We start from the raw sequence: 22,042 nt of genomic DNA on the forward strand, positions 1-22,042 counted from the left end.
AGAAGCTTTAAAATCCAACAGAGGCTCGTTAACAGAGACCTAACAGCCAATCAACTGAGGACAGACTTAAACTGTCTGATCACTCTGTCATACACACGATAAATAAAACCGCTCATTCATTTCACTCTGCATACATGACCTGATGTTGAGAGAACATGTTTCAGGAGGAGAACTCTTCATTTTGTTCTGGTATCAAAACATGTGTGATGATATTTGACAACAAAGAGTTTGAATACAATATTTAGTAATATTTCCGTAGAGGAAGAAATATTGATGCAAGTATAGATTTGAGTATTCAAATGTGCTTAAACCGGAAGCATTCACTCCAAATCACTGCATGTGCGATGCACTGCCACATGTGATAGAAATAACTAACATCTGGCAGTCTGGCCGTCGCCTTCCTACGCAATTTCCCTCAATTCTCATCTTCCTTCACACCAAAGTCTGGGCTTTCTCCCATTGAAATGGATTTCTATGGTCAATTTGCTACCAGGCCAATCAGTGAACAGAAGGAGAAGTTGTGAACGATGACATTGATATATTTGATAGTCCACGCCTCCAGGAAGGATTTGTTTCTCAATCTCTGGACAAACCAAAGTGTAAAACAAGTGGCTGGTTTTTACCACTCAGTAACAGTGGCTGACATTTTTGTCGAGTCTCGTTTCATCAACAAAAGCTTGGATCTCGACTAAACTGTCATGTCTTAGTCATCAAAGAGCAGTGTTTATCTCAACAGCTGCGTTTCCGTTACAAATGTAAGCAAGACCTTGTTGATATTCTACTAATGTAAAAAAAGAAAGAAAAAAAAAATCACACATAAATGCGTTTGTTGTCAACAAAATTATTTCATCATCATCATTAAGAAAAACAACACAGGTAGTGTTTTCCCCTAAATTGTCCCAAGAGATTTTGGGCTTCCTAAAATATTTTTGTTGTACCAACCAGCTATAGAAACAAAACATGTTACAAAAAGAAATAAAAATAAAAAAAACTGCACTGAGTATTAAAAAAAGATCAATGCTTGGCTTAAAGAGCTCCATTTTACATTAAACTCTGCACATAAACTAATTGGGTCACAGCAGTGAATTAAGGGAATCATTGTGTGTCAGAGTGGAAACTGGAAGACGGACGAACTTAGAAGAAAATTTGGATCGAGTAGAACAAAGGTTTTCTGTCAGTAAACAGTACATATTTTAAGGTTCGCTCACCATAATCAGAGCTTTGAATGTCTTCTGCTTTATTTCTTAAAATCAGCAACAGTCACGTTCAACCCGACCAGCCAGTTCCTCCCAGCTGTTACCACTGATATTTATAATGACGCTCATCACCTTGTGATGTGCTCCAACAGAAAACTCGCTGTGTGCAGGCTGGTGTTTGGGGATGTTTCACTCCTGCCGTTCACGTCTTCTGTTTGAGGCAGACACAAAAGACCCATTAAACCATCTTCAGAGTGCATAAAGAATCCTTTGAAATGTAAACATGAAACTGCATGTAAACAGAGCCGGGATTTGGATACTACTTCACGTTGTTCGCATAATTAGATCAAAGAAGCAACATGATGCTGTAATATGCGTGAATTTGTCACTGCCAGCAGCTCTTTTTGGCCTTTTGTTTTCAATGAGGCACAACTGAATGTGATGCAGCTGCAGCTGTGAGCAGCAGATGACAGATGACTGGGCTCTGCTGCTCCTCATAGTCCATACCTTCATTTATGGATTTAGTGTTTTGAAAAAATAACAGTGAGACATTGTATCAAAATGTTCTTACAAAAAATATAGAAATTGCATAGTGTAAATTTTATGTCAGCCTTATTTTTCTGATGCCTCTAAATACAATCATCCCCTTGTTCTACGCTTCACTTTGTCTATGGAGTTGTCTTGGAAAATAAAAGTTGCTTATTTACTGGGAAGAATGAACTGATTATGAAGGTTTCTGAGTAGGTGTTATACTTATGGAACTGATAAAGGAAGTTTCTTCTCTTTCCAACTGAAACTCATTTGAACCAGGTTTGATTTAGGGACAGAGCTATCAATTAACCAAAGATGGGAGAAACTTAGAGAAACTCCCTACAGGAGAGAGATGAGTGGAAGGCACCGTGTACGTGACTGATCAAATATAAAAGGAGAATTGTATGTGTTAAGTTTCACTTCTTCTTCTTCTTTCTTCTCTCACTTTTCTTTTCTCAGACGCTGATATTTACTCTGATTTTCTAAATAAATAATCTAAAGACAAATGGGCATTTCTCTGATTGATTCGGTGTATCGCTCGCTCCCAAAAACGAAAAAGATTTTTCCTAAACAGGGTCTAAACCTTCGGCTCTTGATAAACAACAGTTTTGTGGAGTCGTGGACTCTGTAGAAGATAAACGATTGGATCTGATTTCATCCTATCATTATCGTTTGCCTGCAGCATGTGAGATGAGCCAGTTCGATGCTACGAAGCTTATCAGAAATTGCCTGCACTGTGAACAACCGTCCTCCATTTTGAAGGTAGAGGTGTCGAGCCAAACGAGGCGGCTGTTAATGTTGATTCAGTATTTGGAGGCGTGGCCAAAACAAACAGCTTCTCTCACTTCCTCCAATGCTATTGCTAAAACCACAGGCAGACTACAATTCTAAAACAGCACAGAACATCAAAATCATCATTCAGAACTTTGTTGAAGGAACTGGTAGAAATACTACTGGAGGAATCCAAGTGAATGGGAGAAATTCTAGTGCACTGAAGGGACAAGTAGTTTAAAAAATTGGTATTTTCATATGCTTTTCAACCAGCTTGAGTTTTTGCTCATTTGCTAAGAGGAATGGACAAATATTTTAGTCTCTACATGAGTAAAACGTATAGAAACAAAGAATCAAAAAATTTGCGTCTGCAGCAAATGGTGATTCTCAGACACGCTGAATCCATCTCACTTTTTTAAAAAACATGTATAATTTCGTTTTACTTCACATCTGTACATCACTGAGTTGTTCTATGACATAAAATACCAATAAAATAATCAGCATTTCATTGATGAACGCAGTGGTGTTTGATTGCTAATTTTACAAAGAAAATTCTTTACAAGAATTCTTTTGTAAGACAGAAGTAACAGAGGAGCAGCTTTTTGCTGCTCTCTCTCTCAGCCCCAGAATGTTCTGGTACCAATATGTCTGAAGTACCAACAGATCCGGCTTGTTGGAATTTGATGTTTTTTTACTTGTGTTTAGCTGAAACTTCAGTACTACATGCAGTTTGATGCCATTTCATTGGAGCCGGTAGCTCATTAACATCCGGGCAGCCATTGATTACAGTGAAGAAGCAAAAAAAGCCTCTTCTTGCTGCTCTTGATTAAAGACTCGGCTTGGAAAAACATCTTGAGTTATTGTCGTACTGACTCTTATCTAGGCTTGTATTAAAAAGAATAGAAAACGAGGAGAATCATCAATGGAAAAACCTCCTCTTCATCTCCATTACCCACTGTGCCCACACAAACTCTGCAGAGCACAAACCACGAATAAGACCTGGATACAGAACTCAAACAAAGCCCCCACGCAAAACCTGCTCACTGGCAAATGAGCCAGAAATGTTTTCTAGCTTCAGGCTTTGCTTTACATTGTTCAGTCCGTTGAACATGGACATTAGTGTTTCTTCTACTGGCCCACCCGCGCGTGCCTACTCAGCCAACACGCTGTACCTCGTGATGACTCCACAAAGATACATGTATTCTGTTTTTTAGAAAGTTTTGGTACAAAAAAATGGCTTTAAATGGCCTCATTAAAACTAAAAACCAGAATTGCGGTGTGAATGGGTGATAGAGACTTGTAAAAATTTGCTTTAGGTCGTCAAGAACTAGAAAGTGTTTGAAAATATTTCACTCAGTTGCTATTGTTGTTCCCGCAATCAGAAATGTAGTTTTAAAGGTAAATTTGAAACTGTGCAAATTCTGCTTTATTTTGCCCCCCCTTAGTTTGGGGGCAAAAAATCCTATTGATATGTTGCATGTTATTGTTACATTCAGAGATTTTGTGCATGACAATATTAGAGGGCAAAAAGACCATTCTTTTACTTGCTAACCACAGTTGCAGTACCATGGTAGAACAACTTTGTTAAAATGAATTTATATATATATATATATATACAGTATATATATACAGTACAGACCAAAAGTTTGGACACACCTTCTCATTGAATTCAATGAGAAGGTGTGTCCAAACTTTTGGTCTGTACTGTACATATATATATATATATATATATATATATATATATATATATATATATATATATATATATATATATATATATATAAAAAAAAAATTCCCTTCTCACCCACCGCGGGTGGTTCTTATCCTCTGAGCTCGGGTCCTCTACCAGAGGCCTGGGAGCTTGAGGGTTCTGCGCAGTATCTTGGCTGTGCCAAGGACTGCACATTTCTGGACTGAGATGTCTGATGTTGTTCCTGGGATCTGTTGTAGCCATTGGTCCAGTTTGGGGGTGACTGCCAGTCTGTGGTGCAACGTGAGGTGCATATATATATATGTGGTGCATATATATATATATATATATATATATATATATATATATATATATATATATATACACTGCTCAAAAAAATAAAGGGAACACTTAAACAACACAATATAACTCCAAGTAAATCAAACTTCTGTGAAATCAAACTGTCCACTTAGGAAGCAACACTGATTGACAATCAATTTCACCTGCTGTTGTGCAAATGGAATAGACAACAGGTGGAAATTATTGGCAATTAGCAAGACACACTCAATAAAGGAGTGGTTCTGCAGTTGGGACCACAGACCACTTCTCAGTACCTATGCTGTCTGGCTGATGTTTTGGTCAGTTTTGAATGTTGGTGGTGCTTTCACACTCGTGGTAGCATGAGACGGACTCCACAACCCACACAAGTGGCTCAGGTAGTGCAGCTCATCCAGGATGGCACATCAATGCGAGCTGTGGCAAGAAGGTTTGCTGTGTCTGTCAGCGTAGTGTCCAGAGGCTGGAGGCGCTACCAGGAGACAGGCCAGTACACCAGGAGACGTGGAGGAGGCCGTAGGAGGGCAACAACCCAGCAGCAGGACCGCTACCTCCGCCTTTGTGCAAGAAGGAACAGGAGGAGCACTGCCAGAGCCCTGCAAAATGACCTCCAGCAGGCCACAAATGTGCATGTGTCTGCACAAACAGTTAGAAACCGACTCCATGAGGATGGTATGAGGGCCCGACGTCCACAGATGGGGGTTGTGCTCACAGCCCAACACCGTGCAGGACGCTTGGCATTTGCCAGAGAACACCAGGATTGGCAAATTCGCCACTGGCGCCTTGTGCTCTTCACAGATGAAAGCAGGTTCACACTGAGCACATGTGACAGACGTGACAGAGTCTGGAGACGCCGTGGAGAGCGGTCTGCTGCCTGCAACATCCTTCAGCATGACCGGTTTGGCAGTGGGTCAGTAATGGTGTGGGGTGGCATTTCTTTGGAGGGCCGCACAGCCCTCCATGTGCTCACCAGAGGTAGCCTGACTGCCATTAGGTACCGAGATGAGATCCTCAGACCCCTTGTGAGACCATATGCTGGTGCGGTTGGCCCTGGGTTCCTCCTAATGCAGGACAATGCTAGACCTCATGTGGCTGGAGTGTGTCAGCAGTTCCTGCAAGATGAAGGCATTGAAGCTATGGACTGGCCAGCCCGTTCCCCAGACCTGAATCCGATTGAGCACATCTGGGACATCATGTCTCGCTCCATCCACCAACGTCACGTTGCACCACAGACTGTCCAGGAGTTGGCGGATGCTTTAGTCCAGGTCTGGGAGGAGATCCCTCAGGAGACCATCCGCCACCTCATCAGGAGCATGCCCAGGCGTTGTAGGGAGGTCATACAGGCACGTGGAGGCCACACACAATACTGAGCCTCATTTTGACTTGTTTTAAGGACATTACATTAAAGTTGGATCAGCGTGTAGTGTTATTTCACTTTAATTTTGTGTGTGGCTCCAAATCCAGGCCTCCATTGGTTAATAAATTTGATTTCCATTGATGATTTTTGTGTGATTTTGTTGTCAGCACATTCAACTTTGTACAGAACAAGGTATTCAATGAGAATATTTCTTTCATTCAGATCTAGGATGTGTTATTTGAGTGTTCCCTTTATTTTTTTGAGCAGTGTATATATATGGGGGGGGTTGCATGGGCGTGTGTGTGTGTGCATGTGTAAATGGTATATAAAGCAATTTAATATGTAAAAAAACTATGTGACAGAAATTCCAAAGGATCATAAGGTGATCTTGTATAGCATAGCATGAGATTAAGTGATTGCTCTGATATTTGAGTCTCGCTGCATCGATTTTGCAGCTTTGGAGGACATGTGTGGGACACATAGGGTGTGAGAGCAGCAGCACATAAATGGCAGATTTCTTTTCTAACATGTCCAAATAATCTGGGTCATTACATGCTTAAGTGTTTCAAATTAGTGTCAAATGTACAGGAAGACAGGAACATGATTTATCTGTGGCACTTTGTCTCTGTCCCAGTGAAACAAAAGGCGGGTGTGCAATACTGTTAAACATTTAAATAAAACCTCCTTGATTGAGCGCAGAGAGGTTCATTGGTACAGAAAGTACACAAACAGGACTCAACATTCAAAGACGCCTGTCCTGGGTTTTATTCTGGACCTCGTCATATCCTCTCTCTAATATCAAACGGCAGCTGCCAATGAATAAAAGCTTAGTGCCACAAAATCTTAATAAAAATAAATAAATAAAACACTTCCTTAACTTGACAAACTTAAAAAGTTTTACAGTCGACCCCAAATAGTCTTGGTTTAGTATTCGCTGATTATCGTATTTGTAGATTTTTCAGTGAAACTGACTCCAAATTATTTGCAGAAAATTCACCTACTCCCATCACAAATTCTTCCGTAGCAGATAGCTAAAATATTTTTGAATAAGATGCAGTTTTGACACAGTATTGTCTGTTTTTTACAAAGCAGTCAATCCAGGAGCATCATGTATTTTCTTTGGAGTTGATTGACTTTACCTCCAAAAGTAGAAATATGTTCTAGCGTCTGCAGTAGTAGTAAGATGGTTTAAATTGTTTGTAGTAATTCATATTAAGACATAGTTAGTGTGCTAACTATTAAAATATTGTTAACTATTTTAACACAAAATCCTATTTTTAGATGGATCTTCATGGATCTTCGTATGAGGCTGCGGTTCCTAACCTTCATGAACACCAGGGGTCAACTGTAAATGTTTTAAAAGTGCTCTGGTTAGAGTTACTAGCCCTGAAGATTTTGTTAAAGGCATTCAAAAAAAAATAAAAATACTAAAATTTCCACACAGTATTCACATTCTGCTCGCTGCTAGAGGAACTCCAGTCTGTCCTGAAAGAGAGAATGTGTCATCAAACTCTGATGGGCACCAAAAAAACTGCACTCTAGTCCGCTTGTAAACCTTGGTCTTGGTTTGTTGAAGTGAACTCTGGTGCGCTTCGACTGCAAGAGGACCAGAGACTGCTCCAAAAGCAGGAAGTGGACTATCGCGCCGGGCATTCTGGGTCAATATAATGCAGCAGCCAAGTCTGCTTTAACCTCTATGCTCCTTTACATGGTTCATACTTAGACGTCCTGATGGTGCCTTAGGCTTCACTTGAAAATGTGTTGTGATGATGCAGTTAGAGTCAGTTATTTCTGATTTTAAATAAAGTATAAAACTCCAAAAAGTATGTAGTTTATACACTATACTGCTATTTCTATACAATGAAAGAGTGTTGAAAGCAAGCAAGGCACTTTACTTTATTTCTTTTCTGCTGCCTGCTTTCTATGAATCGGCAGGAATTATGAATGGAAAGTCAGCAACAAAACTTCACTCCAGCCATCATGACTGGGAGATAATCAAATTCTCTAGCAGCCTCCACTCTGCACTCTTGGCCTCTTTCCACTGCCTGTCTCTCTGTAATGGGTCGCTGTCTCTCTGTCTTCCTTGTGATGCTGCCAAGTTGGCGACCGCTAAGTGAGCCGTTAAACTTCAAGCACATTGTTTCAAAAGTGTTCCTGTTAATGTAACCCTGCTATTTATAGTCAATAGGTGAATATTTCCTCTGGCATATTTTCATAACCATCTTTTGATACCATAGAGTTTTAAAATGTAATTAGGACAGGATTACAAATAAAATAAAAAGGAAAATTTTGCTTATTGTGTTTTCCACTCAAGATTAGTTTAAATGAATGGGTAATTTTCTTTTACGTATAAAAATCTTGGCAATTGTTACTTTCTGAAAACCTCTTCTAGTATTCCATGTGAATTTAAAAGAAGGGAAAATGATTCAAACAGGATTCCTTTTCACAGAATTTGGGAGTTATTTTTATTTATTTATTTTTATCCCTCCAGGGGGTCTTTTGTGGGCTCTAGTGTCCCTTATATGATAGTAGGTTGACGGGAAACGGGGAAGAAGAGGGGGGAAGACATGCGGCAAATATCGTCGGGTCCGGGAGTCGAACCAGTGATGGCCGCGTCAAGGACTCAAGGCCTCCAAATATGGGTCGCGCTATCCCCTACGCCACCACGGCATGCCCTGAATTTGGGAGTTATTTAGCAGCAATTGTTGGAATAGTCCTCAGTATACATACCAATAATTTAAACAGGACATATTATGCAAAATTGACATTTTGCATGTTTTTAAACTCATTTGGGTTTCTGCTGCTTCCAATAGTCCAAGGGTTTAAAAAACACCCAGCCGTTTTTATGGCAATAAATTTATGTTTTTGGTGTCTGGAAAATGAGTCGTTTCAAAAACCTACTGAATGTCACATCACAAATCAGCAGGCACTGCCCGTTACCTAGCAACCCCAGCATGTTTGATCAGCTAGTTTTATTGCTGTGTGTTCTGTACAATGGCTGCTGGAAAAGACAAGTGTTTTGTTGTTGACTTACCATCCAGAAACCACTTATTGCATTCAGGTTGGTTGTGCAGGAGGCTCAACTAATGCTTTTCATATATGTACAGTTGCATAATTCCATATTTGTGTCCAGGCATTTACATGTGCAAGTTTAAATGTTGAGTTGGGGAGAGTGGCCAGCAATTTATTTGGATTTAATGTGACTCAGCAGACTAAAATCCCATTATTCAGGAATGATTTTGCTCAAAAAAGTGATGAACATATTTTGTATATGCCATATACTTATCCCAACCTATTCAAGGAAGCATATGTCACATTTCATAAATCAGCCAGCAACATTTCTTCAAATGTTCACCTAACAATGCTTTATACCACCATAAATTCAACTTGAATTGGTGCAGGAAAAGATTTTATACCAAAACAGTTCCACCAGAGGCAAAAAGTACTAAATTTACACCAAGAAAGTTTCAACAGACTGGCCTTTTTTTTCCAAAACTAATACGGCGCTCAAACTCACTGCTCATAAATAAAGCTTGTGTCCTTCCTGATCATCCACAGTATCACCAGGATCTTAACCAGTCAGCCTGACAAATGTTTTACAATGTAAATATATTAGCCCAGTCAATGAGGATGAAGTGCTAAAAGTGCCATTGGCAGCACATGCTCAGAAACACACACACACACCGCCCTCTGGATGCTGCTGCACCCACTTTACCCATGCTTGTGCCGCTGCAGCAGAGCAGAGCTGAGATGATGTGTCGATTGCTGCTGCAGAATTCCATCAGCCAGACAAGAGCGCCACACTCACAGCAGCTCCCCTGCCAGCACCCGCTATCATCCTGTTGAATAATGCAATGCTGGCTCTGCTCCTTCTGGCTCACTCTGTCATTCTGTCGGTGCATGAGCTGCAGAAACCTTCGCCACAGCAGCAGCGGCAGCATCAAGGACCCTGGTGATGCCACCGACATGCTGATTGCATGGGGATCGGTCTTCCAGAGGTAAACGATACAAAAGGTGCGAATGTGGGCTATAAAGAATCCTGAGGCAGAGGATAACAGAGATCACAGGATCAATAGCAAAGTTATAGAAAGCATTTCATCTGCATTCCTGCTATAACATTACTGCCACAAAACATTTACGACTGATGTGCATACATGCTTACTCCTTTATGTCAGTGTAAAATTCTTTTTTTGAAACAGAAACAACTTCATTATGGAGCTGTAGAGAAGCCTTTGCCAATAAAAGACTAAATTAGATTGGGTATACATAGACATTTTTACCATCTCCAGGACAAAAAGTTTAAAATAAAAAAGGGGTTTCAGCTGCTGTTCAAGACATCAGTCTTTTAATTGATGTACATTTTCTTGAGACATCAGTAAATTTTGTATTTGAAGTATTTTTGCAGTCTGTAACAAGTAGGTCACTTGACTTCCACGGCACAACATCTCTAAATAATTCACACAGTCCACTCTGATGTGATTCTTCAACATCGTAGCTTGCCTAGACATGTTTTTTTCTGAAATGGCCTTTTGTTTCTCTACCATAAAAATGGACTTGAGAGTCAAACTTATTTAGATTTTTTTACTCTATGAGTTTTTAAAGTTAATGTTCAATGATGGGTAGATTCTATCATTTGTCAGTCCAGTCTGTCGGTTTGACCGACAGACTGGACCACCAGGTCATATCTGTATGTCTGCAGTTAACAATAGTCCCTCCACTGTTACCAACTCAGCCACTTTCTTGCTATATTTAGCGACATTTCAGACAAATAAATTGGTATTGGAATCGGCAGGTCAGAAAACTGCAATTGGTGCATCACTAATCTAAATTCAACTAACCCATCCATCAGTGATCTTCCTCCTAATCTGGGAGTGGGCTATGGGGCAGCAGCCTAAGCAGATAGGCCCAGGTTCCCTCTCCCTGGCCAGTTGGGTCAAGTCCTGAGGAAATTCCAAGGAAACGACACAAAGACCTCAGATGAAGACACTGAGCGCAACTTCAGAAATGGGGTAGTGACAGATTTTAGTGGCTTTAGGATTTTTCTTTTGTCTTTGGAACAGACTACGAGGCATTTAGCTTAGTACTGCTAGACTAGCGCATTTGTTTTCATCATATGCTTCCAGCTTTTGAAGTGGTCTCTGGTCCGCTTGGCATTCACATATACATGCGAATTACATCTTAGTTCTCTTCAACTAGATGGACCAGAATTTGTTTTGTGGTCTGTATCAGAGTTTGATTGTACATTCACATCTCCCCAAACGAACCGGACTTTCTAAGCAAAGGGTCTAGAGTTAAAGCAGAGTACACAGGGCTACCATGAATGCACTCATAGTCCCTCCAGTGAGTCCTGGGTCTTGTGCCCACTGGGACAAGATCCGGTTGCCCACTAGAATGAGGATAAGGCCCAGTGGGACACCTCACCAGAGAAGCATCAAAACCAGTTGCCACAGCCACCTAAACTGGCTTCTCTCGACAAGGAGAACCAGAAGCTCTACTCTGAGTTCTTCCTGGATGACCAAGTTTCTCACCTTCTCTAAAAGGAAAAGGTCAGACACCCTCTGGAGAAAACTCACTTTGGTCACTTGTATCCACCAAATCATTCTTTGACTCAAGGGCACTGATGATGTTAGGATCGTAGCTTGACCAGAACTCAAGAGCTCATCCTCTTGGTTCAACTCTCTCTTCACCAGGACAGACCAGCATAGAACACTTTCTGTGTATTTAGTAATATATGTTTTCAACAAAATATAAAGTCTGATCCATACTTTTGGAGTGGTCTCTGGTCCGCTTGCATCTACATACAGACCAGAGTTCACTTTAACCGACCTGACAGTTAGGTTTTTAGACCAGTGTTTGTTTTTTTGGCCTGGATCAGAAGCTGTAACTTCCAAAAACAAAGCTGACAGCACAGGGCTGGTGTGAATGAATCCCTCCAGCATGTCTTGGGTCCAGTGAGCATCACATCATAGACGTGGACAACAAAATATGATGTGATGTAATTTCCCCTCTGCCCCCAATTATTATTTCTAAAATTTTGCATGTGATCACTTTTATATGCAGAGAAAATGTGGACCAGAGGATAATTTCCCAAGACAGTCTAGCACAATATCTCTTTTTTTATTTGTTCTAAAAACTAGCATATTTTCAGTAGGCAAAAGACAAAAAATGTCTGTCTCCTTGTGATGAACAAACTGTTATTGTTGATTGTACACTCAAAGCCCATTTTGCAAATCAGGTGATGCTTGGTTTGTTTTTGATGTTACAATGGCGGAGAGGCTCATAACTGAGACGTCTGCATTCTGACGATAAAGCAGTTTCCAATGCTGATGTCTCCAATAAAGATAAAACATTCAGGCATCGCTGGCATTTCAGTCAGGAGCAATTTGATCATTAGGGTAATCATCAGCTGAGATGTGGGTCATTAACCATTTCATGTTGTGCAAACATCAATGAAAAAGCCCCTTCTGATGGGTTGTCGTCTCACCAGAACTGTGATTTTCTGTCATGTCCAGTTTGCTAGTGGGAAATCCAGCTTTGATTTAGCCCAGACTGATTAGCAAATGGTCCTTAATTTCATTAAAATTCAATTAGTAGTCTGAGTAAAGAGATCCCGAGCATTTAAGTAGGTTTAGAAAATGAAAAACAGTCCATGTTATTGTGAAGGCCTCCCTAATGCATTCAATATTTCAGTTAAAAGATTCACAGAGGTGCTGCCAGTCATACAAACACACAAGACATAGAAGACAGACACCAAAGGCAGCCATCGCTTCATGCTGCGGACGTCGCCAAAAAATACCCTCGCAACTGTCGTCTTTGTCATCTTGCCAGATGGGGGGACTAGCAGCGCCCTGTTCCTTTGCTGCTTCCATTTCCCTCTCAGCCTCCGGGGCTGGGAGCATCAGCACATGTGTCACCTCACAGGCGGGTTGAAGCTTTGTAGGCTGAGCTTTTATGTACATCTACACGGAGACAACTTTTAGAAAATTTATGATTTTACTGTGGAAATAATAACCACAAACTGGCAAAGAGAAAGTGGCTTTGTCCACTGGGTGTAACACAGATTTGATGGAGCTTATAATACGTGACATGAATATTCCTACGCTAATTAACCACAATGCTATGGTTACTGACAAGCAGAGTGAAAAACATCAACAGCAGTGGTCTGCCATGCACTTCTGGACTTTCACAAGAGAACCAGAACTTATTGGAGAAAAACAAGAGCAGACTCCCATCAGAGAATGTCAAACTCTGCTTTCTTCTGTTGAGAATATTTTCAAATGCACATTGAGATTTCATAGTCAAGCATACCGATTGCCCACATTTCCCATGACAAAATCCTCCACTGCTCATAATCCAAATGGATGTTAAGAAGTTTGATGAGCTAGTTGGCACGAAGCCCCATTTCTTCTCCACCAGGGCAGCCACAGCACAACTGCCAGAAAGTGGTAAGGTAGCTGCTGCGCGCCCTTCTGATGGCGCTGACTCACATCCTTACCAGCTCTGTGTTTCATACAAAACAGTTCAACATGAAAACTGTTTCCCACCAAACAGTTTACAGGGCACCACAGAGTACACAGTCATAAAAAATGTATGCAGACAGGTCCACCGAATGGCAACCCCGGCAACTGCTATGCTTAAACCACAGAGAGAGTAAAAAGGTACGAATGGTTTTGAGTTGATCACCTGTTCAGGTTATTTTATCTTTCTTTACCTTTGCTGTGGCGCATTTCAGCCACTGTAATTTCTGACCGTTCAACAAACAACAAACTTGGACTAATTACCTAGTTCTTTTGTGAGTTTGCAATAGAACTAGGTAAGAACATCAATACTGATATCTCCAATAAAGATAAAACATTCAGGCATCGCTGGCCTCAAACAGGACAAATACAGTATATTGCATTAAGTATTTAAAAAAAATGGATCCTACCGCAACAATTATATGAAATTAAATTAATTGTCTAATATTTTTTTAAAAATTGCTTGGTGCTCTGTGGCATCTTGCTTTGAGCACAGAGTCTGAGAGGCTTTTCCTCCATCAAACATGTTATTTATTTTTGCCTCTAATTTAGTGGAAATATTGATGCTGATGAGACTTTCTCCAAAATGATAACCTTTTTCATCCTTTATAGCTCCACTGCTGAAAATGAGGAGCTGAAATTCACAAATGACATTGAAATAAAATCCAGGTCAACATCTGGTCTGAGGTGATTCCTCTGGATCCTGCTGGAGGAAAAATATCCCAACTTGATGTAGCTTTAACTTAACAGTTCTCTTTGGTTCCTCCTGTCAATCTGCAATTTTTCATATTGAGGTCATCAAACCAAATTTCAGATCTACCATAACTGGTTGATAACTGATTGCAACAAGCAAACCAGTAACCTCCTCCCAGTGTCAGAATCTCACTGAGGAAGAAACTCCATTAGGTTTTCTATCACTTTAATATGTGCGCTATAACTGATGTATATTGGCATATAAAATAAGTCAATAGAGTTTCATGTACAATTTTTATATGTTGGTGTCATGTGGTAGATCACAGTTGGCTGGTGAGAGAACAAGTAGATCTTGGTCTCAAAGAGTTTAGACAGCCCTGCCCAAACTTTACAGCCAGGAATTGGACATTGCTGTCGTTCGATGCTTTTAGTGTTGGAGTGGGCTAGTTCACATCTGGACATAAATTGGACTGAGATGAGCCTTCCTGGCTCCAAAACCTTCAAAAAAATTCCTCCACAGCGATGTAAAAGACTACGGCATTACTGGCCAACGTTGTGTGCACAAATGAGGAATTTTACTTTGGCTTTGCAAATGTCATCAACACTTCACAGATTTGGATAGGCTGATTCCCTTTACAGAGAACATTGTATTTTTGTGTGTTCACATAGCTTATTGGATTTTAAAATTTATTTGATGGTCTGAAACATTAAAGTGACAAAAGGAAAAACAATAAACCCTTTAAGAGGCCAAATTCTTTTTCATCTTTTTTATGACACAATGAATCACGTATATTTTACTTTAAATTGAGATTTAATCATTTTTGTGAAGCGAAAAATATACTTCTTAAAATTAAAGGTATTCTGGGCAACAAATGCTAAAACTTTTTTTAATAGTTCACCCTGAGTTTGTTAAACCTCCTTCTTGCACTAAATATTATTGGACTTTAACAACCTGCTCATTCATGCTGTTCAGGATTTCTGAGAATATTTATACAGTTAATCTTGTCTGACTTTAGACAGCAAACACTGCAAAATATTGCTTTTAACAGTCTTCTCACATCTATTAAAAACCATTGTAGACATGACTTTAATTTGATTCTTTAATACAAGAAAGCAGAGTGTTACATATTTAAATAGGACATTTGGCCTCCAGAGAGTTTAAAGCTTGTGTTATTCTGTAATACACAATTTTAGTAAAGCATCAGTGAAAACAGGCTAATATTCCTGAAAACTCAGAGCTTATTGATCGTTCATGTAAAATTCACAGCTGCTGGTGGTCCTGACACTAAAGGGAAAAAAAGAAGTGTTAGTGGATGTCTACTCTCCTGGAGCTGTGATTGTATTTCAATAATCTGCATGAGTTCACTTCATCTCTTTATGCGTTTTAACATTCAGATGTTCATTTGTTCCCGTCTTTACAGCCGAACTCTGAATTAGTTTGTTTTGGAATTTTTATTCTGACATTGAGTGATATTACCAGCTGTGAAAATGCATTTCATTTAGTCTAATTATTTCAGCATTGACTTATTGTGCTGCACATTCATCATGTATGGCCACAATTACGTCAACTAAATGGAAAGTGAACACTCGCAGCACTTATTTTACTTTTCTTTTCTTTCCCATCTCACACCTTTGGGAGTTGTTGAAAAATGAGGGGATATTCCTGCCAACTTTGTGATCAAGGTCGATGGATGGAAGTAAGAAAATGATCACCCAGACTGTGAGGAGGCAGAGACTTGTGTTTGTGTTTAAACACCTCTGCTTGTACATGAAACTGACTTTTTTAGACTTATTTAAAAGTAATAAATAATATGTCACCTTAAGTGTTCAAGGAGATATGTAGGATTCCTGGAGTCTGAACTAGTCTGGCCTTCATCTTCCTATGCAAAGAGTTATGGATTCAACATGTTGGAATAACAATTTTTTATAAACTATGTGATGCTGTGAGAGCTCTGGTGGAGCCAGCTGAACATTGTCTGAAAATAACAAAAACTAAACTATTGTCCTTCTACTACTTCCTGTCGTCTACTTTGTAGTTTCCACCAATAGTCACATCAGGCTGTTGATCATGTGATTCATGTGTTTCCATTGCAGTTTTGCAAAATACATCTATTCTGATGCTGGATTAAGATGATAGATGAAAACATCTCATCCCAAAAACTTTACCAAAAATGTGAGTTTTTTCAAATGTGTTTCCATTAAGCAAATTTATTTTTGTAATTTAAATTTTTAATTTTATGGTTCATGAAAACACAGCTAGTGCTACGAGAGTCAAATGGGACAGTGAGTTAAAATTTGTGGTCAAGGAAGAGAGTATGGAGCTGGGTCCAATGAAGTGCTGTCAGATTTAGAAAAGAGGACAATAAAGTAGACAACAGCCGGGAAGCAGACTAGACACTGGAGACAGTCGTTATGTACAGACACAAAACCAGACATGACTCTATTTGTAACACCTTATTGCTCAGAGGCAGAAAAAAAAATTGAAGCCGTAATTAATAAGAGCTGGAGTATCATCCGAAGAATGCAGCGTTGAATCCGTCTGATCTTTTCTGGACCGACTTCAATTAGATCCAAGAGACGTTTCATTTCAGAAAGATAAACTTGAGCATAATCTTCTACCAAATACCCACAAAATATTGTTGGGTCAAAAAACTAAATTCTAACCATTGAGTAAACTGTAATAACGTGATGTAAACAAATATATTTTAGGTTTTTTTTCTCCTAGATTGTTTTGCTACTGGATTTACAAAATGGATCATAGAGAGCAATATAACATATTTCCCATTTCTCTAAGGGTAAGGTGGGTTGAAGCTGTGCTGCAGGACTAAGGACAAAGGAAACAAAGAAGGTTAGAGATCACTATAATAAGAACATGAGAAAAGGGTGAATAAAAGTTCCTGAGACTCAGGTAAATCTAAATATATTAGATCATCATCAAAAAGTGAATTTGCTCTAAGAATCCACCCAGTCATTCCCTGGCCTGGAATAAAACCAGCTGCTTGTTCTGCATGTTAATTCGTCCAGACAGTCTGGACCCTCAGCGATGGAGGAACCATTACTTCCCAGAGGTGTGGCCTCTGTTCAAGTTTTAAAAGAGATAATGTTCGACTGTGACGTGTGTAATACACCACTTCAACGGCAAGAAGATTACCAGAAATTTCCTTGGGCAAAATTCCCAGATGTAAACAACATCCATTGTGTCTGTATCTCATTAATCTGGGCTTGGGACCAACGAGTTCATAAAAAAAGGTACAATCCATTGTGGATAGTATCACAAAATAGATGCTGTATATACAATATAGTAATAAGGTACAATCTTGTATCTACAGCATCTTTTAGGTAAAGTGATACTATTCACAATGATCAACTAAAAAAGTAGAAAGAAAGAAGAAATGAGCAGCAACTTGTTGGGGAAACGACTCTATGGCAATTGGAGATAGCAAAGCCTCAGCAGGGGAGTCGTTCCTATCTCTGTAGCGTGCTTCACTTTTATCAGTGTGTCAGTTTTTAAAGAATATGCTTAAGAGCTGTGAACATGTTTGCTACACACAAAGCAATGATTATGCCAGAGTTTTTCAGGCCACTGCTGCTGAACAAGGCTGTGCAACGTTCACTATTTATTCCTCCCAAATTTAGCTCATACTTACAATAGCTGACAGTAAAACACAACAAAATCTACAAAAGGCTAATCTCAGACAGATGAGACACAAATGAATAATGCACTAATGTATAATGAATTTGATTTTCTGTTCTTTTAATTTAGTTCAGAGCTGATTATTGCAGTTAAGAAAAACAAACCAAATTCGAATAAATAAGGCAGCTTTTCTATTTATTTTATCTCCAATATGTTTCTCTTAAAGATAAAAGAGATACTTTATTTCAATATTCTTTTGTTGTGTGAAATTCCACACTTGTGAGAGTTTAATTTAACAGAACCATAATAAGGGCTATTCTGTTTAGTCTATCAGCGCTATTTAAGCAAATTAATTGTGACTAATTTCAGCTGCTGAAACGTGCAATGTTTTTGGTACCTAAATTTTGGTTGATAAAATTTGTGTTTTTATATAGCCTTTATTTTATTGGGATAAAAAAGATAGAGATTAAAAGCCTCTTCTTCAAGGTAATTCTGGCCATGAGGCAGCAACTAATACAACACAAAAAATTACAAGTAGGAAAATAACATTTTAACCAGCATGATTCACAGAGCAACTATTATGGTCTGTAGAGCAACTATTGCCCATTAACTGCTGGAATAAAACTAAAGCCCTCCTGGACACAGACACAGCCAGAAAAAGGATTAAAATAGTGATTTTAACAAAACATCAATGGTTTTCTTTTATCCGAGTCATGTCATTTTTCTTTTTTAAATCTTGAGGGTAGGAAAAAGCAGAAGAAAAACCAGACTGACAGTAAAACTAATCACAGAGAAACGTCTCGACGGGTGCATTTACATTCACCTGTTAATATCACAAGCGATAGAACCGACAGTCACTTGTTGAAGAAGAAAACAAAACACTTTCTTAAAAATCTAGTGTATATCTCCAGCACAATTTTCATTATTACAATTTTTAAATCCACAATAAGCTTCATGGATTTGCTTCAAATCAACACAACGTGTCATTCATTGCTACAAAATGGCACCTGAAACGGTGAGGAAAGCTGGGCCGCTGCAGCAGAGCAGCTGTCACTTGATGTCAATCCAAACGTCATCTGGATGTCCCAACGGAGCCCCACGTTTTCCTCAGCGTGCACTACAGGTAGGTCTTTAAATTTACAAGACCTTGCTTGTATATTAAAAAGCTCAATAACCTTTTTCTTTTTTTATGTGTAATTATAGACATTTTTCTGAGGAGAAGTTATATCAAGGTTAAGAAGCCTAGCTAAGCCTATTGGGGACTAAGTGCTCCTTCACAATAGGACAATTCAATTCTATTTCAAGCAAGTGATAATGTTTTTTTGTTGTTTTTTTTTTTTTTTTGCTTTTAAGGTTCAAAGTGTCCTTTGTCCAGTGAACAGTTTTTTCTGGTTGCTTTCTGCTCCCGCACTCATGGTTTTAACCAGCAGGGCCTGCTGCAAACATGAAGCTTTCTTATCTCAAACAATTCACATCAAGGAAAACCTTTAACAGTTAAAGCAACTGTTACATTTCAGATTTTTCTTTTCTAACAATGGTTCGCTTTGGCTTTGAATGGTTCTTTTCTTCAGGTCTAGACCAACCAGTCATCAGGCACCCAGGTAGCCTCAAGCCATTGTTTGATAATGGCTGTAAATTTGATAGAAATTATTCGCAAAACAGACATTTAAAAAATAAAGTGGCAACAGAAGATGCGTTTTGATTTCGAAATGGCGTAAAAATCAGAATGGCATTGTTTTCTGCAGCTGTGTTGAATGTTTTATTGTTTTGTCAATGAGAAGTCAAGGTTAAAGCTAGCTGCTAGCTCCTCAAGGTCGTCATCTTTGTGCATCGAGAACAGAATGTAGTGAATGGTAAATACATTTAGCACTTTTAAAAGTTTTCCTCTGATTGTCTCAGTGAAACATTTGCTTGTGAGCAGTTTTTTTATTTCTTGCATCTGAACCAGAGATGTTGGTGCCTTTTTGTATTTTTATTTTTAAAGTCAAATGTCAAGATGCTGAGACGCAGGTCCAAGTCATGTTTGAAATCTATTGACAGAAATAAATATTTTGTCATCAAATCCATGACATATTCATCAGGTGTTACTGAATGTTAGAAATCCAACCACGTACTGCTTGTTCTTAGACCTAAAACAACTACACGAGTATTTAAAAATTCTTTCAATGTTTTAAAAATGTGTTGTCTTTAAAATTTGATCACAAACAAATCTGCTGAAAATGTACATTTTTCAAAATAGTTATTTTAAGAAAAAAAATATATAAAAAGATTAAAAACTGCTAATGTTGAACTTCTAAATTCAGCAAAACTGTTGTTTTTTGTCTTTGCAGTAATTACGTTAACACCCGTTTCTCCCTGGCTTTATGCCGTCCACTCATTAAATATTACATAATTACATTACAGTGATTACAATTATTGATTATGATTTGAAGGGTTTTTGGAGCATTTTAAAAATACTAGGAAACAATTTTTTAAATCTAAATTTTTAAACCTTTGTCAATTCCGAGTAATTAACAGTAAAATATAGGGTAAAAATCACAGCTAAATGAGGCAAAATGTAGTAAATAAAGAGTGTTGAACATCTGAATGAAAAAATAGGAAGTGCTTTTATTTTGATATTTTCTGGCAAATGTGTCCTTGTAATACAGACAGACTACAATTCCAAAAAGCACCATAGAAAAATGATGTCATCGTTCACAACTTCTCCTGTTCCTTGACTGGATTGGTAGAAAACATAGTCAGAAGCTTTTTCTTGCATGTTATTCCATTTAAGGTGTAAAAGTTTACATCCCCAAGATCTTTTATTCCGAGAGACAGAGCTAGTTTACATGTAAGAACATTTAAGTCAAACACATTATGGGAGTAAAGTAGCCCTGCAGTAGAACGTTCTTATTGCAGTCACCTTGTGGTCACAACCATGTATTACAGTCAAAGTGTTAAAATCAAATAATTTTTGATTGAAGTCTGAAGTCGCAACTATTTGATGTTTAATGACAGACAAAGCTGGACAGACTCCTCCGAGGTTGACCCGGAAAAAACGGGCGAGTTCTACATCCCAGCAAGGACAGAGTTTATTTTCTACTCTTTCTGGCTCAACATCTTCACTGACGTTTACATCAGCTAGGATGTAAACGTCAGAGCGAAAGTGTGCCATTTCACTGAGAGTTAACAATAACCAGTTATTAGGTATCTTTAAAGATATCTGTCCAAAGTGGTGGTGTGTGCAATTTGCGATGAAGCAATAATAATTCTGAAAATGAATATGATTTTTCTGCCTAAACGTAAGCAGAGCGTATGAGAAGAGGTGTCAGCTTCCCTCCAGGTCTCCCTCAGACGTTGCAGTGCAGGTTGGATTGGTGAGGCAAGTCGTCCATTCTGGGCTAATCTTCCTCCGCTGGGATCGTGCCCTCATTTTAGAGCTCAGCACGAAGAAATTAACTTTCTCTGAATGTTGAATTAGTCCTGCGGCGTTGGCACTCGTGGCCCCGCTTATTAGGACACTTCCAGTCCTCTCACAGAGCCGCTGTCTGTCCAGCTTCACCTGTTGAAGAACACATTCTTCTGTTTCTTTCCATCCGCCACAGCGGGTGTGTTACGCGTTTTTCGGGGGCCTGCAAAATTAATCCTGTAGTAATTGTATCATGATTTAGCCTTTCACAATTAATTAAGCCTGATCAAGTGGCATACTGACATTTTGCATTTAGCGTGACTGCTGTGGTGCATGAAATCAAGAGCTCCATTTACACAAGTAAACTGTCTCACCAATCATAGGTGATTAACTGGTCTCAAGCCTCCTGAACACGGTTCTGGCTGCAGGCAAACACTTTTTCCTTGTAAAAGAAATGTACTGAGCTACATTTTCTGTTTCCTGTGAATTGGCTTTAACCTGCTTCCGTTCGGTGACTGCACACGATTATTGCAGTTGCATTATTTAACTGAAACAATATTTCACATTACACATCTGTGGCCAAAGCTGATGATGCGCTATTAAGGAAGAATAATTTAAAATTAACTTTGGACAAAACGTTTGGCTCTCTCTTCCTTAATCTTCCTGGTCCTCAGCGGGCGGCGTGCAGCGAGCAGGGAAACAACAACGCTACGCGTTGACGTCACAGGATCACAGAGTTTAATCCCATACAAAGCAACGCATTAATTAACAACAAAACTGCAGAGGAACAGAGATATACATTCATTACCTTGAGACAGGAAAAATAGAGAAAGAAAAAACAAAGAAAAGGCAAAGACAGCGTCTTTGGAGATAGCTGATGCAAAAAGCAAAATAGTGGCAGCTTTCTGAATTTTTAGTGGTGTGCACCA

At 39.1% G+C, this 22,042-nt stretch overlaps 1 long non-coding RNA gene across 1 annotated transcript; it reads left to right on the forward strand.

Annotated features, from left to right (window-relative positions):
* Positions 1-16,488: 16,488 nt before the first annotated feature.
* Positions 16,489-21,805, forward strand: LOC116712805 (uncharacterized). Its single transcript, XR_004337679.1, has 3 exons — positions 16,489-16,500; positions 18,517-18,522; positions 21,699-21,805. It is a non-coding gene; the product is annotated as an uncharacterized LOC116712805 (long non-coding RNA).
* The last annotated feature ends 237 nt before the right edge of the window (positions 21,806-22,042 follow it).

This window comes from Xiphophorus hellerii, chromosome 22, assembly GCF_003331165.1.
Source record: "Xiphophorus hellerii strain 12219 chromosome 22, Xiphophorus_hellerii-4.1, whole genome shotgun sequence".
Classification (NCBI taxonomy): Eukaryota; Metazoa; Chordata; class Actinopteri; order Cyprinodontiformes; family Poeciliidae; genus Xiphophorus; species Xiphophorus hellerii.